Source organism: Oncorhynchus mykiss, chromosome 15, assembly GCF_013265735.2.
Source record: "Oncorhynchus mykiss isolate Arlee chromosome 15, USDA_OmykA_1.1, whole genome shotgun sequence".
NCBI classification, from domain to species: Eukaryota; Metazoa; Chordata; class Actinopteri; order Salmoniformes; family Salmonidae; genus Oncorhynchus; species Oncorhynchus mykiss.
Genome location: NC_048579.1, coordinates 36594779 through 36612681, shown reverse-complemented (window position 1 = coordinate 36612681; position 17903 = coordinate 36594779). Strand labels below are relative to the sequence as shown.

The 17903-nt window shown below is 43.1% G+C and overlaps 1 pseudogene; it reads left to right on the top strand.

Annotated features, from left to right (window-relative positions):
• Positions 1-2530: 2530 nt before the first annotated feature.
• On the top strand, positions 2531-17364 carry LOC110490027 (annotated as a pseudogene).
• Positions 17365-17903: the final 539 nt, after the last annotated feature.

Here is a 17903-nt window from a genome sequence, read left to right as displayed (position 1 = left end):
ACTGTATATGATGTCCCTGGGAACACACATAGGTACAATGTCAGCTTTAGTGCTAATTTAGGTAACAAACATTTATACCAAGACAAAGTTGAATATAAATTATAGAGATTTCAAGAGATCCCTTGCTTTAAGCACAAATATTGTTCATTCCAATGAGAACGCTGTGTCTGTCTTCTCTTTATCTCAGACCAACAAATCACCTCCCTTACAGAGACATACCAGCTAACAGAAGAGAATGTCTGCGCTTCCTGGTCTGCTCGCTGCTGAACGACATAGCTGCTGCATATTTCCCAGAATGCAACATTCTGCCCTCCTCCATGAACGGCTTCCGGAAGCTGGGCTGTGAACTAGGCATGTTTCACGACCTGGATTACATCAATGGAAGGAATCTTAAGGTGAGGATGGGGATGGAGGAACCACATCAGGGTCATGTTCAGTAGGGCACAACGTAGCAAAAGGTCTTGCAACGGAAAACAAAAACAGTTTTGTTATTGAAATAAGTCCAGGTAGGAATCTAAAGGACAAGGACATTTGAACCCTTTTTTACAAGGGGTGGGCAACATTGATGGGGGTGGTGGCCACAGAAAATCTGAACTCATCATGAGGGGCCACAGTCAGAGCCAGCCCTAGTCTTTTGGGGGCCGTAAGTGAAGCAGAACATTTTAGCGGCCCCCCTCTTGACAGTGGAGAGAGATAAGTTAATCTCCTACAATTCTTGGTCACTGATAAGCGCCTAAATTGGAACTTACTGGCTATACTGTAACATACTGTATATATAACGTCCCTTTATAGCGCTGTATGGGATTCAACTGACACCCGTTCGAAACGTGTGTACCATGCACAACAAAAATGTGCCACTTTTGGAAATATTTTTGTTGTCTTGAGTGAGGATGAGACGTTGAAGATTATAATAAATACCGCTTTGATGCTGTAAAAGCAAACCACAGGCCCATCAGTCCAAATGTGCATTTGAAAACTGTCATTTAACAATATCAACAATTATGATCGCTATGTTTGATGTGCAGTTACAAGGATGACACGCATCTGTCTGAGGAGCCTTGTGAAAGCCTAACACTGTAAAATTGTTTTTTTTTATAACGTAGCTGGTAATACAGCAAGCTTTCAAATGATGCTCATCTGATCCAGATTTCCATTTTATAATGGAGAGTTTTTGGATTGCATAAACAACAACAGTAATTTTGTGATGGTGTGGCAGGGATGTGTTCCCAAACAAAAAAACGACAAGTGTGCTTGCTTCAGTTCCTCACATGCAAAGCACCTTATTGTTGAAGGCCCTTTCCTTGAGTCATAAACGTGCATGGAAATGACTTAGGAACTGTGCACAGTTTGGAGAGGCGTGTGGCCACTTGGAGACACCAGTTAGACCTCTCATTCAAACCCTTGTAATATTTTTTTCTTACGTTACACCTACCCCAAAATTACCATGAATATTCGTATTATATTACTGAATAAATCCAGAGTATTTTCAGATTTCGTTATTGACAAATGCACATAACATAACAGTGTAATGTTTGGATGAACTGTTGTCACCTTTGGTCTGATCATTTCCTAAGTGTTCTCTTTCAATTGCTACCATGGTCATGCATATGTTTTTATAGTTCTCCTGTTAGAAACATTTCAATTTGTCCCAACCCATATTTGACAATTTCCACAAGTGTGAAGGGTTAAGATAGAATCACTTTAGGGGTGTTTCCCAAGAGCTTCATAGCACTGATCATATGGACAATATATGCCTAGTACTACAAAGCTTTCAGGAAACTCACTCCAAGGGGTCTCTTCCTTTAATTACCAATTTTGACCTAGGGTTGTTTTCATATCATAAAACAGCTGTTGAGAGATTGGTCTCGTGTTTCTGCTGCATACACTCTCCTTTTAATTACATGTCCTTTTGTTTACATCTTTACAAGAACTCCTGTACGAGAGGAGATCAAGCAACTTGTTAAACCAGACCCCTACTGTCACTCTGTTGTTGTGCTGTAGAACATTTGTTCAGAGAGGGAGACGGGTGGGGGGGGGACTCCCTATAGAAAATGTGTTTACCTTGACGTAGTGTGGGAAAGCCCATTGAGCCTGAGGTCCTTATCAGTCTCTCTCTCTCTCTCTCTCTCTCTCTCTCTCTCTCTCTCGCTCGCTCGCTCGCTGGGTAAACAACAGGCTGATAAAAAAAAGAGGTGAGAGATGCACGCAGTGCTACAAATCACCACTTCCTCTTCTGTAGACAAGGCTGTTCAGTAGAAATGTAAGACCCTCGTGTATGAAGAGCGCTTGCAGAGCTTGTCAAAGTTGTATCTTTTCTATGTGAATGTTGAGTGTCACTCTGACTTCCAAAAATGTACTCAAAGGCCTAGGAGATTGAAAGATGCAGGGTTATGCACTTTCGTGTACGGGCACGTGCAACTGTTTGCGTCTATACGCCGTCGACATATCTTTTTCAGCCTTGGCCCGCCATCTTCACTCGCACACTCACTGTGATCCTATGCATTTAGAGCCTATGTTTCTGTAATTAAAAATGCTGTTCAATAAATGGTCTTGTCCCATCTGCCCGGCCAAAAGCAGGTACCAGACAAAGAGGTCTGCGTCTGAGCGGGCGGCGACCCAGAGTATCCTGTCTGTGATTGGGGAGTGTGTAGACCAGTTTGGGAACTGGCTGTGTCGGGAGGCAGAATATCCTCAACGCTCGCTGTCCCCTGGTCCGCTTCACCCAACCATTAGGGTTCCAATGTGACCTCACAGCCAACAATAGGTAAGACAATGACACACATATGGACTTGTTTCCACAGATACACACATGCTGACAGACACGCATGCATGCATGCATGGTAGCACGCAGACACACACACACACACACACACACACACATACACACACACACACACACACACACACATTGAAGAGTCACTGAGCAAACTCCTTTATTGGTGTAATCCATCTCAAATACATCATCAGTATGATTAAATCAGAAAGCCTTCTATAAAGCTTGACCTGTTCCTGTTAAACAATTGTGAATCATTAAAGCAGATCATTAAAGCCTACAAACATACTTCTGCCTGCCTAGTTCTACTTCTATATAACTGACCAATTTGTTAGGATTTTGAATTGTTGAAGTTGTTTAAAGTTCACCTGTCCACATAACTAATAGTCACCGTTTAAATGTCAGTTGCTGTTTGTCATTTTGCTCTAATGCTTCATAGAAACTCTGTTGCCTTTCAAAACCTACTGGTGTTGCACAAAGCAAACTGAAACTCGAGTTGCGTAGAAGCAGAGAGAGCAGGAGAGAGAGGGAGAGTGCGCAGAAGATCGATGGGTCATGTGTTTCACTTCTTCTTTCCTTGGCCCTAAGGGTTTCTGTGGTCTCTAAAGTTAGCCTGAGCGTGAAGCAGCCAGATACACACACCTGCTATTGATTAGAAACAAACACATCCACGCCTCAGTTTGTAATGAAATCGACTAGGGTAGAGTGGAGACACACTGACTGTGTGTTTATGTTAAAAACATTGAAGAGTATGCTTATACACAGTTTGTCATCCTTGCAAAACAGAGGGATATTTTGGAAGTGAGAATTACGATGTCCAGCTGAATGTTGCCCCCTGGTGGATAGTGTGTGCCACTGACTTTTTCATTTTCTCTGCTCCTAGCATGTTATAAATGTTGTTCAATTCAAAAGTCCCAGACAGAATCAAGTCTCTCAGATAATGAGGGTATTCTGCTTTAATATCCTATATGTTGTCTTGACTACCATTATTTGTGTATCATAATCATATTAAATGCTTAGGAATGGTGATAGAAATGAATGTGTCAGAAAGATCAATTTAAAAATCCCAGATAGTATCAAGTGTTTCAGCTACAGTGAATGCGTACTGCAGTGTCTTGACTGTCATTCTGTATGTGTCCACAGGGTGGCGATGAAGAGCTCTGAGTTTCTGTACCTGTATGGGCGGCTGGATCGGCGGGTGCGTTGCTTAGTGTTCAGTGCTGGGCCTGGGCCCACAGTATCACCAGCTCCATGCCTGGATCACCAATTTCTCTCTCACTGTCATGGTCCTGTTCTTCCTGCAAAGGAGGACTGTTCCTATACTTCTCACCCTGGACCACCTCAAGGAACTAGCAGGTAGACACAGACGCACACACCCACACCCACAAGCAAGCCCATACTGCCCACCATGGACTGCCTCAAAGCAGGTAGCGAAAAATGGAGCACTGAGCAGCAACTTATTTTAACAAAAATCTATACTATAAGTATCATCTCAAAGAGCTGGCAGGTAGTCAGTCGTCTTGCATTGCTACACATCCTAGTTTTATTCAGAAATTTGGAAATTGATGTTCAGCCGGTAGCAATGGACCACTGAGCGAGTGGCAATTGGGTTATTCAATTATTATTTATTGAATAGATCGGATTGCTGATCCTAATTGGCAACACAAATATCTGTGTTGGTGTAGTCCAGTCATGCTTCTCTTCCCACCGCTCGTACTCCTGCTTCCTTTGTCACCTTGGCTCTCAAATAATTGCATTCCAAAAGCAATCTATCCCCCCTCCATCTTAGCACAGACAGAGACACTATCCCAGGCATCATAGGGCCTTCATCACAATAAAGGCCCTATCACTCTGGCAGAGGGCTTTGACCCTCCCAGCACTATTTAACCTTGTGCACACACACACACACACACAACCAATCTCTTCTACTACCCTCGGCTGACATGGTCAAGGATTCTGATCAGGACTCTCACTTTTTCTCTCTCTCTCTCGCTCTCTTTTCTCCATGATGAACTGTATTGGCTCCCTCTATTAGAGCTGGGACGATAAGTTGAAAATGATCCAGAGCGATCACTTATCGCAAGAATTTTGCTGATATTGTTCATTTTTGATAAGTAATCTATACTACAGAAATGTGTTTGAATTGCCTGCGATAAGTTTGAAATGAAATAAGTTTGATAATATGGGCGATTCGTAATGGCACAATTGATGGCTACAACCATAAAACTAAACTAGGCAAAAAAAGAAACGGCCCTTTTTCAGGACCCTGTCTTTCAAAGATATTTCGTAAAAATCCAAATAACGTCACAGATCTTCATTGTAAAGGCTTTAAACACTGTTTCCCATGCTTGTTCAATGAACCATAAACAATTAATGAACATGCACCTGTGGAACGGTCGTTAAGACACTAACAGCTTACAGACGGTAGGCAATTAAGGTCACAGTTATGAAAACTTAGGACACTAAAGAGGCCTTTCTACTGACTCTGAAAAACACCAAAAGAAAGATGCCCAGATGCCCTGCTCATCTGCGTGAAGGAGGCATGGACTGCAGATTTGGCCAGGGCAATAAATTGCAATGTCCATACTGTGAGACGCCCAAGACAGCTCTACAGGGAGACAGGACGGACAGCTGATCGTCCTTGCAGTGGCAGACCACGTATAACAACACCGGCACAGGATCGGTATATCCGAACATCACACCTTCGGGACAGGTACAGAATGGCAACAACAACTGCCCGAGTTACACCAGGAATGCACAATCCCTCCATGAGTGCTCAGACTGTCCGCAATAGGCTGAGAGAGGCTGTACTGGGGGCTTGTAGGCCTGTTGTAAGGCAGGTCCTCACCAGACATCACCGGCAACAACGTCGCCTATGGGCACAAACCCACCGTCTGGACCAGACAGGACTGGCAAAAAGTGCTCTTCACTGAAGAGTCTCGGTTTTTCTCACCAGGGGTGATGGGCGGATTCGCATTTATCGTCGAAGGAATGAGCGTTACACTGAGGCCTGTACTCTGGAGCGGGATCAATTTGGAGGTGGAGGGTCTGTCATGGTCTGGGGCGGTATGTCGCAGCATCATCGGACTGAGCTTGTTGTCATTGCAGGCAATCTCAATGCTGTGCGTTACACAGCATTGAGGTACCCTTCCTGCAGGCTAATCCTGACATGGCCCTCCAGCATGACATTGCCACCAGCCATACTGCTAGTTCTGTGCGTGATTTCCTGCAAAACAGGAATGTCAGTTTTCTGCCATGGCCAGCGAAGAGCCCGGATCTCAATCCCATTGAGTACGTCTGGGACCTGTTGGATCGGAATGGGGAGGGCTAGGGCCATTCCCCCCAGAAATGTCCGGGAACTTGCGGGTGCCTTGGTGGAAGAGTTGGGTAACATCTCACAGCAAGGACTGGCAAATCTGGTGCAGTCCATGAGGAGGAGCTGCACTGCAGTACTTAATGCAGCTGGTGGCCACACCAGATACTGACTGTTACTTTTGATTTTGACCCCCACCTTTGTTCAGGGACACATTATTCAATTTCTGTTAGTCACATGTCTGTGGAACTTGTTCAGTTTATGTCTCAGTTGTTGAATCTTATGTTCATTCAAATATTTACACGTTAAGTTTGCTGAAAATAAACGCAGTTGACAGCGAGAGGACGTTGTAGTAGCAGTTTAATTAGGGATAGGGGGCAGCATTTTCACTTTGGATGAATTGCGTGCCCATAGTGAACTGCATCCTACTCTGTCCTAGATGCTAATATATGCATATTATTATTACTATTGGATAGAAAACACTCTGAAGTTTCTAAAACTGTTTGAATTATGTCTGTGAGTATAACAGAACTCATAGGGCAGGCAAATTTCCAAACAGGAAGTGGAAATTCTGGGGCTGGTCGAATTCAAGTCATCGCCTATTCACATCCAAACAAGATATGGATATGTTCGCATTTCCTACGCCTTCCACTAGATGTCAACAGTCAGTAGAATGTGGAATGAAGCCTCTAGTGTGATGTATGACCGGATGGGAGGGGATTGAGTCAGTGGTCTGTCAGAATGGCAGTTCCTGGTTGCGCACATTACTGTTGATATCGCCTGCGTTCCATGACTCTGTAGACAAAAAGGAATGCACCGGTTGGAACGTTATTGCATATATATGAAAATAACATCCTGAAGATTGATTCTCTACTTAGTTTGACCAGTTTATTCGACCTGGAATATAACTTTTTAAAGTTTTCGTCAGAGTTTGCCTGGACCAGCACCAGCTTTTGGAAATGTGAACTAACAGTGCTAGCAAAAGCAGCTAATTGGACACTAGTAATGGACGTTATGGAACAAAACAACGATTTATTGTGGAACTAGGACTCCTTGCACTGCATTCTGATGAAAGATCATCAAAGGTAAGGGAATATTTATGATGTAATTTCGTATTTCTGTTGACTCCAACATGGCGGAGAAATATATTTACGTCTTAGCGCCGTTTTAGATTATTGCATGGTATGCTTTTTTCATAACGTTTTTAAAAAATCTGACACAGCAATTGCATTAAGAAACAGTGTATCTTTAATTATATGTAAAACATGAATCTTCGTCAAAGTTTATGATGAGTATTTCTGTTATCTGGCGTAGCTCTCTGTAATTACTCCTGATATTTTGGAGGCATTTCTGAACATGGCGTCAATGTAAACCGAGATTTGTGGATATAAATATCCATATTATCGAACAAAACATAAATGCATTGTGTAACAGGATGTCATATGAGTGTATATGAGATGAAGATTATCAAAGGTTAGTGATTAATTATAGCTCTAATTCTGCTTTTGTGACTATCTTTGTCTGGGAAAAATGGCTGTTTTTTTTTGTTGATTTGGTGGTGATCTAACATAAATATATGTTGTGTTTCCTCTGTAAAAATGTAAAAATTGGACACGATGGGAAGATTAAAGGATACTTTTTTTAGACTGACGTGCACATTAATGTTATAAACGTATCGTTCTATTTATCGTTATCACATCAATTCAGGCAATTTATTACAATATGGATTTTGTCCATATCCCCCAGCTCTACTCTGTTTATTGTCTCTTCCTCCTTTATGTTCCCTCCCTCTACCTCTCGCTCACCTTTTCCAGTTTGTAATCGCCCTCACTCTCTTATTTGACCTCTTCCTCTTTTTTTTGCTCTATCCATCCCAGTTTTGTTTGAAATCTCTCTATCTTCTCCCTCTCTCTCTCTTTGCTTGTCTGTTTTTTGTGACACCATCCATCTTTCTTTTGTTTATGGACATCGTCACTGTGTACATAAACACATGTTGTATGTCATTTACCTTGTGCTCCCCTCTTTCCCCTACAAGGCCCGAGCTACAGTGCATTTGGGAAGTATTCAGGCCCCATGACTTTTACCACGTTATGTTACGTTACATAAGCTTGTAGCGTCATACCCAAGAAGACTCGGCTGTAGTCACTGCCAAAGGTGCTTCAACAAAGTACTGAGGAAAGGGTCTGAATACTTATGAAAATGTGGTATTTACGTTCTGTTTTTTTACATTTGCAAAAATGTCTCAAAACCTGTTTTCACTTTGTCGTTATGGGGTATTGTGTGTAGATTGATGAGGATTTTTTATTTTATTTAATCCATTTTAGAATAAGGCTGTAACGTAACAAAATGTGGAAAAGGGGAAGGGGTCTGAATACTTTCCCAATGTCATTTACCTTGTGTGTAGTGTATGTGTGTACCATGTCATTAACATTATGTTCCCCCTCTCCCCTTTTTTGTGGGTTTAGTCTTTGTCTGGTATTTCCAGCATTATCCACTGGGTTTGCTGCAGGCAGTACATCTTAGGAAATGCTCTTTAATTGACATAAGCGGTCTCTAATCTTTCAATGTCTGGTTGTGCATGAGTGTTTTGTGGGGGGGGGGATCGCCTAAACGAGAGGAGGTGTAGCATATGAATCTTTATTGCACAAAGCCTATTATTTGGCAGGGAATAGTATTTGTAGATCAGTGATTCTTCACTTTTCTCAATCCTCTCAATCCCTGAGGTTATAAAAATGGGTCAAATACACAATATTGAAATTATGCTTGAAAAAACAGTGCCAATACCCCACTGGGACGCTCTTTGCAGACAACAATATATTCTGCAATTTACCATTACATTATAAACGGAAAGACAGGATAGACAGCCATCTGAAAAATCATATATCAGCCAGAACAACTTTAACGTCTTCACTCAGCACCTACAATATGTTCAGAACAGATTGGTCTTGTGTGTCAGCATATTCGTCCGTTTTTTTTTTTAATTACCAGACTGCTCCTCTGTTCTTTACATGTGTTAATGAATGCACGCATTTTGGGATTGTCAACTTTTTCGAGAGAGATGTTGGAGCTTGCAAAAGCCATATCCTCAGAATTGACTTTGTTGCATGTATTGCTATAGCGAATGAAAATTGCTACTTTGTTCGCAAATAGGCTATGTTTTCTTATTATTCCCCATATAATGTTGATAAAAGACAATAAGTTAAATATTTGTTGATAATGTCCTTAAGATAGGCAAATCAATTTGGTGCATTAGGCTAAAGTGTAGGCTGCTGATGAAAATAATTGTTGGTCTCCACATGGTTGGGAATCTATTTTGGACTAATTGAATAAATTACCTTAGATCAGGTATTCCCAAACTGGTGTACGCACAATGCCATCGGTGGTACACCAAATTAAAATGTGATTCCCATAAAAAAAACAATCATAATAATATATATTTTTAATTCTTCACATTTTCAAACAGTACATTTATATTTTCCATACATTTGGGTGACTTTTTTTTCTCGCGCCTGAGTAGCTTCGTTTCACTGCCAAAAATAAAATGAAACCATCTTGTGTTCAGCGAAGTAACAACACAATGTCACATACAGGTAGCCTTGTCAAATAATGAACATCCAATCACATTAACCGTTACTCTCTCACGGGAAACCTTTACTCTTGTGCAAACATTTAGAAACAAAACATGACAATTTGAAAAATAAGCCAGGAGAGTTTGTGCGAGAATAAAGACGACTTTCGAGTAGTAAAACGTATAAAAGCAACAGAAGAGTCTAGAACATCTTATATGGTAAGGTACCGAGTGGCTCGGACAGGCAAGCCCCATACTATTGTGGAGGACTTTATTCTTCTTGCTGCCATGGATATGGCTGGGACAATGCTTGGAGAAAAGGCCACCAAAACTATACAGACAATGCCTTCATCAAACAACACTGTTTCACAATGCATCAGTGACATGGCAGGAGATGTTTTGAAACAATTACTGCTTCGCTTACAAGCCATTGAGTTTATATGCGTGACAGCTGGATGAGTCAACAGACGTGGCGGGCCTGGCACAGCTCCTGGCATATGTCCGTTACATTTATGCGGTGTCAATTAAGGAAGACATTCTCTTCTGGAAACCAGGACAACATGAGAGGATATTTTTTAAATACTGTACAGCTTTGTGACATCAAATGGACTTTGGTGGTCAAGATGTGTTGGTATCTGTACTGATGGCGCAAAAGCCATGACAGGGAGACATAGTGGAGTGGTAACGCGCATGCAAGTAGTTGCTCCCGACGCCACTTGGGTAGACTGCAGCATCCACCGAGAGGCTCTTGCTGCCAAGGGAATTCCAGACATCTTTAAAGACGTTTTGGACACTACAGTGAAAATGGTTAACTTAGTTAAGCAAGGTGCCTGAAGTCTTGTGTATTTTCTGCATTATGCAATGATATGGGCAGCGACCATGTAACACTTTTACAACATACAGAAGTGCACTGGTTATCAAGGGGCAAGGTATTGGCAAGTTTAAGAAAAAATTGAGACAAGCTTAAAGTCGTCTTTACTGACCATCATTTTCACTTGTCTGACCGCTTGCATGATGACTAGTTTCCCACACGACTGGCCTATCTGAATGATCACCTGAATGATCTGAATCTAGGATTACAGGGACTCTCCCCAACTATATTCAATGTGCGGGACAAAATTGAGGCTATGATTAAGAAGTTGGAGCTATTTTCTGTCTGCATTAACAAGGACAACACACAGGTCTTTCCGTCATTGTATGATTTTTTTGTGTGCAAATGAACTCCAGCTTACGAACAATGTCAAATGTGATATAGCGATGCATCTGAGTGAGCTACTTTCCCGAAACGGACGACACAAACAACTAGATTCGTCATGCCCTGCCTCCAATACACTTACCAATATCTGAACAAGAGAACTTCATCGAAATTGCTACAAGCAGTTCTGTGAAAATGTCATTTAATCAGAAGCCACTGTCAGATTTCTGAATAGGGCTGCGCTCAGAGTTGCCTTGGCAAATCGCACTGTTAAGACACTGATGCCCTTTGCAACCATGTACCTATGTGAGAGTGGACTCTCTGTCCTCACTAAAACTAAATACAGGCACAGACTGTGTGTGGAAAATGATTTAAGACTGAGACTCTCCAACACAACCCAACATGGCAGAGTTATGTGCATAATTTCAAGCACACCCTTCTCATTAACCTTTGGTGAGTTATTCACAATTTTTGATGAACAAATAAGGTTTTATATGTAAGATGGCTAAATAAAGAGAAAAAGTATTAATTATGAATATATTATTATTTGTTCCCTGTTCCTATAAGAGCTCTTTGTCACTTCCCACGAGCCGGGTCGTGACCACAACTCACACTCATTCTTATGTTTAATAAATATATTGTATGTGTGTGTGTGGCAGGATTACAACGATGGCAAAAAACAACATTTGAGATTGCGCTGACCCTGGTGCTAGAGGGGGTACCAGCTGGAGGTTGAATGTTTGAAGGGGTACGGGCCTATAAAAAGGTTGGGAACCACTGCCATTGATGACCATGGTATGCAGACACTACAATTCATTCACACATGGAGCAAGAAGGTGCTATATCGGCCTCTTGAGGTCTGATGATTGAAATGTGTGTGTGGGGGGAGGGGGGGGGGGGGGGGGGGGGGGGGTGAGAACTACCTAAGCCCCTGTCCCTTAACCAGAGCATACATACTAATATTTTGTATACGTTTTATTTCCACATTAAAACAGGTTTATTGATCATTATAAATGTGGTATTTGTTATCATACTCTTTGGGATTCCTTTCAGAGAAACTGCTGCAGGAGTTCTTTGAGTTCTACGGAACCTTCACATTCGGCCGCATGTCCATGCACAACAGAAAGGTAACAGGCACACACAGCCCATTCTGATTTAATTAGTACCAAGTCATTCTATGTTGATTGGACACAAGATGAGGGTGCTGCGCTGAGAGCTTTAAACAATAGCCTTCTCTGGAACCCTTTTAGCTGTAAACTGTAAACTGCCAATCCTTTCAGAAGGGATTCCAGCAGCACTTTCACCCCTGTCCATAATTGCCATTGTTTCATGGTCGTAGTTTATAATTGGCGGGGGAAAAAGGACTGCAGATACTATCAGAACCAGATTGGAGAGTTAGCTAACGGCGTTTGAGATCTTTCATTGGCTAGCTCTCCCTAGTCGCAGGGCTGAGTGCCAAGAGGGGAAGCTGTTGGTAATAAAGTGGGTTTTTGGTGGATAAAACACACACACACACACACACACCAGCATCGCACGAATGTCTCTCCGTGCCAGCTAAGACTACAGCTGTCAGAGGACTGTGTGATTGATAGTTGCTCCTCCCCTCTACCCATCTCCAATGAACACAATCGGCAGTTCATCACACTCGATAAGAAAACATAATCAACACGTTTATTCAATCTTAGACACGTACGTGTTCATTTAGTTACAGTTCACCCAGTTTGTTTTTCATTTAATTCCTTTGCAGGCCAAGGTTGTCCCAAATGGCACCCTATTCTCTGTATAGTAGGGATGTGCATCTTTCCCTTTCAAGACGATTCAATACGTATCTAGATAGATGGGCTCCGATATGATACAGGAACGATGCATTTTTCTGTGCGATTCTCTTTGATTAGAGAACGAATCGATACGATATGATTCGATGCACTAACATTTGTTGCATAAACACACTCATTTTCCATTCTAAATATAAGTCTGATGCTGATGGAGCTCATGAGCTAAGCCTCTGAGCTGGATCGGTCTGAGCTGACTTGTGTGTGTAAATTATGTTTGTCTATGGTGTATACTATGTATGCACCTGATCTGTCCCATAGGGGGAGACAAGGCATCTACCACCCCACTATCAGATTAAGGGGGACTATGTAGCCTTTGGTTCTGAAATCACCATCACCCACTAATTAACTTGTACATTTAGCAGATAGTGTTTGAGCTAGCAATGTATCAATATTCATCATTTACAAATGAACTATGACATAACCAATTAATATATAGCACAATTTTGGATTTCACCCCCATCTCAAAATCGAAGGGTTTTGACCGTTTTGGAAGATTTTGGTGAACTTTTTTTCTCCACATTTTAGCCGTGCGGTGTTAGTCACAGATGCCTTAAAAAATATAAATATTGTAAGGGCGGGGATCAGAAACCAGTCAGTATCTAGTGTGACCACCATTTGCCTCATGCAGTGCGACAAATCTCCCTCGCATAGAGTTAATCAGGCTGTTGATTGTGGTCCTTGGAATGTTGTCCCATTCCTCTTCAAGGGCTGTGCGAAGTTACTGGATATTGGTGGGAACTGGAACACGGTGTCGTACACGTCGATCCAGAGCATCCCAAACATGCTCAATGGGTGACATGTCTGAGTATGCAGGCCATGGAAGAGAGTATGCAGGCCATGGAAGAGAGTATGCAGGCCATGGAAGAGAGTATGCAGGCCATGGAAGAGAGTATGCAGGCCATGGAAGAGAGTATGCAGGCCATGGAAGAGCTGGGATAGTTTCAGTGTCCAGGAATTGTGTACAGATCCTTGCAACATGGGGCTGTGAATTATGAGGTTATGGCGGCGGATGAATGGCACAACAATGGGCCACAGGATCTCATGGCATCTTTGTGCATTAAAATTGCCATCGATAAAATGCAATTGTGTTCGTTGTCCGTATTTTATGCCTGCCCATAACATAACCCCACCACCATGGGTTCACAACGTTAACATCAGCAAACCACTCGCCCACACGACGTCATACACTCTGTCTGCCATCTGCCTGGTCCAGATGAAACGAGATTCATCCATAAAGAGCACACTTCGATGGCCACTGGCACGCTGGAGAAGGTGAACATTTGCCCACTAAAGTCGGTTACGACGATGAACTGCAGTCAGGTCAAGACCCTGGTGAGGATGACAAGCACAAAGATGAACTTTCCCAAGACGGTTCCTGACAGTTTGTGCAGAAATTATTTGTTTGTGCAAACCCACAGTTTCGCCAGCTGTCCGGGCTTCTGGTCCCAGATGATCCCGCCGGTGAAGAAGCCAGCTGTGGAGGTCCTGGGCTGGCGTGGTTACACGTGGTCTGCAGTTGTGAGGCACTGCCAAATTCTCTTAAACGATTCTCAATTCTCTTGCAACAGCTCTAGTGGACATTCCTGCTGTCAGCATGCCAATTGCACTTGAGACATCTGTGGCATTGTGTGACAAAACTGCACATTTTAGAGTGGCCTTCTATTGTCCCCAGCACAAGGAGCACCTGTGTAATGAGCACGCTGTTTAATCAGCTTCTTGATATGCCACACCTGTCAAAGTGATGGATTATTTTGGCAAAAGGAGAAATGCTCTCTAACAGGGAGGTAAACATTTTAGAGAAATAAGCTTTTTGTTTGTATAAAACATTTCCGGTATTTTTTATTTCAGCTGATGAAATATGGGACCAACACTTTACATGTTGCGTTTATATTTTTGTTCAGTATAAATCAATGACTGTCAACACAGTTTAGTTTGACACTGAAGGATAAGACGCATCAGTTATCACAAAGGATTAGGTGTTGTCTCACTTTCTCACTTTTGACCAGGGCCCATAGGGAATCGGGTGCCATTTAGGATGCAGGCCTCTGTTGTACATCATCTCCTCATGGCCCCTGAGAGTAAAAATATTGTAAGGACGTTAACGGTGTGTGTGTGTGTGTAGTGTGTGTAGTGTGTGTGTGTGTGTGTGTGTGTGTGTGTGTGTGTGTGTGTGTGTGTGTGTGTGTGTGTGTGTGAACCCAGGGTCAGGACTGAAGTATTAAAGGAAGGCCTGTGGAAGACTTGTGGTCATGGCCTCTGCATATAATCTTTCACCAGTAGAGAAACCACCATTAATCATCTTTACTGTGTACTGCGTCTCTCCTGTCTCCCTCCTCTCCCACACTCTCCTATTCCCTGTCTTCTGTGTCCTACCATTTTACATTGTAGTCATTTAGCAGGTTGCTCTTATCCAGAACGTCTTAGTTAGTGCATTCATCTTAAGATAGCTAGGTGGGACAACCACATGTCATAGTAAGTCAATTTTTCCTCAAAGTAGCTATCAGCAGTCAGAGCTGGCCCTCTCCTGTCCTCCTCCCTCTCTACCTCCCTCTCCCTGGCAGTCTTACCCTCTCGCTCTCCTCTCGCTCTCCTGCACCCTTACCCTTTCCCTCTCTCTTTCCTTCTCCTGCCCCTCTCCCTCCCTCTCTACCTCTCTCTCCCTGGCCCTCTCGCTCTCCTGCCCTCTTACCCTCTCTCTTTCCCTCTCCTACCCTTTCTCCCTCCCTCTCCCTGGCCCTCTCTCCTCTCTCTACCCCTTTCCCTCTCTCGCTCCTGGCACTCTCCCTCTGCCCTGACTGATGGCTTTATGGTCCATGGTCATCTCTCCATCCCATGGAGCTGGAGGCTCCATCTCTGTTTCTCCATCCATTCAGCCTTTTTACAACCCCCGGCTTAGGGGATAATGTATTTAGGTATTGCATGCCATGCATGCCCTGGGTTCAAATAGTGTTTGATTTATTTCAAATACTTTGAGGGGTACACTTGAGCTTGCCTGGGGTGTTAGATTTGAGGCGTTTACACCTTTGGGACTATTCCATTGTTTCCATTGCGTCAGGCAAGGTCAATCAGGCGCAGCTAAAGCGTTTAAAAGAAAACAAATGCTATTTGAACCCAGGTGCATCTGTTGTTTGCATGGAACCTTGGAGGGCTCTGGAGATATATCTTTTACCGAGGTTTTTATTGTCTGTGTGACAGTTACAGAATAGTACAGAGTCACAAATGGAACCCAATTCAATATAGTGCACTACTTTTCCAAAGCAGCAATGGTCTAGCCTAGGACACTGGGATCGCCAAAGAGTTAGCAAGATGGCAGAAACAGATCTTGTACCAGGTTAGTGATGTTGTGGTATGATTGATGATTGAACCTGTGTCTACCCTGTTGGTGCTGCCCCCAGGCCCGTTCATCACAGCTAGGCTGACACTATTTGCGTCCCAAATGGCACCCTATTCCCTACACACTGCACTACTTTTGACCAGAGCCCTATGGAGCCTGATTTAAAAGTAGTAGGGAATAGGGTGCCATTTGGGACAGAGCCTGCTAGCGAATGAAGAGATGAGATGTAACAGCCAGACCCTTTATAACTGGGTCCAGGTGGCCTACATAACAGCAACAATGCCTAAGATAGATGGACCATTTATAAAGCCAGTGTGTTTTTATGTTTTGTCACCCCTCTCTTTCTCACTCCCACCCTCTTTTAATCTCTTACGTTCTCCCTCACTCTTCTCTTTGCTCGCTCTCTCACAGGGCAGAGAGCAGAACAAACCTGAGGTCTCTCCCTTCACATCCAGAACCCCTTCAAGCCAGCGCTGAACGTCAGTAAGCACGTTAACAGAAGACAGCCGGAGCACTTCGTGGCGTTGAGTCGGGAGAGCGCCTGGATGATGCAGCAGCGGGAGTTCAAAGTACCGCACAGCAGCGGCAGTAACGGGACCGGTACCGGGAACAATGCTCCCTGGGGCTTGGCTGTGCTCCTCATGCACTCCGTCTCCCAGGCGGCCGAGGTTAAGGATCGTAAGAAGGGGAAGAGGGAACCGGCCAGCAAGAGGATCAAGAGCCTGCTGGAGTCTCTAAAGAACAGGGAGGAGAAGAAGACAGGCAACAGTATCAACACCACGAGGAAGAAGAGCTAGAGGAGAAGATTCATTGTGTTTGTGGGGATCAGTCTGAGCCCAGGCGAGATGCAGAATCACTTATCTCGATCAGTAGTCATTTGGGATGCAAAATGATTTGTAGATCACTCATACTGTGCACTCTGCACACAGTTTTGCAGACCATCACCACTAGATGGCACTGGTGAGGTATAAGTCCAAGGGCAACACGCACTTAAAGACCTACCCTTAAAGACACCACATTAGTGGACTTGTGAGCCGAGCCAAGCTGTACTGAGCTGGCCTGTTTAGACATCCGCTATGGTAGCTGGAACTGTCCTGACGAAAATATAGAAGCTGGCGCAGTATGGTTTGGATTGGCATTAGTGTGTGAAATGGGGTATAAATGTTTCCGTGACCAGATGCTCTTGATAAGAAAGGACTTATTTACTCTCCATACCAACCTTTGCAAATAATGTACTTAAAGAAGATATTAACTTCTAGCATCTGACTATACATCTTTTTGTTTGTTTACGTTACATCCAATGTTTTCAGATGTTTTTTATTAAATCAGTGCCACAAAATTGACTTTTATACCAAAATGAAAACAGTATTTTGAAATGTGTGGTGGATAATGAACAGTCTGACATTTGTTATTTCAAGATTCAACTTTTACCGTCAACTGTCCAAAAACAACGATGCATCCTTGCTAGTCAGTCCATATTTAAACAGCCCATACCGTTGTTCATCAAGTCAGTTGTCTGGAGGAGAGAGGAGCCAGCGGCGTGGTTAGTCTGTAAAATGGATGGACCTCTTCCCGGCTACTCGTTGAGCTAACATGTCAAATATTTGGATAGAGAGTAGGCACATTCCATTTGAAACACAAGTCTTTAGTTTTCTCGGTGGAGACTGAAAGAAAGAGACAGGGCCTTAACTTTGTTTCCAGATCTGCTCATAATCCTTTATTGCCAATTTGGAAGTAGGCATTTCCAACCCAAACCTTAATGATAAGTTCAGTAAACGGAGTACACAAGGCCAAGATAATGTAAGTTATTTTTTTAATCAAAACTTCTTGCCACCTAAGCACTCTCTGTGAATGAACCCTACCACTGAATAGTTTGCCGTTAGGG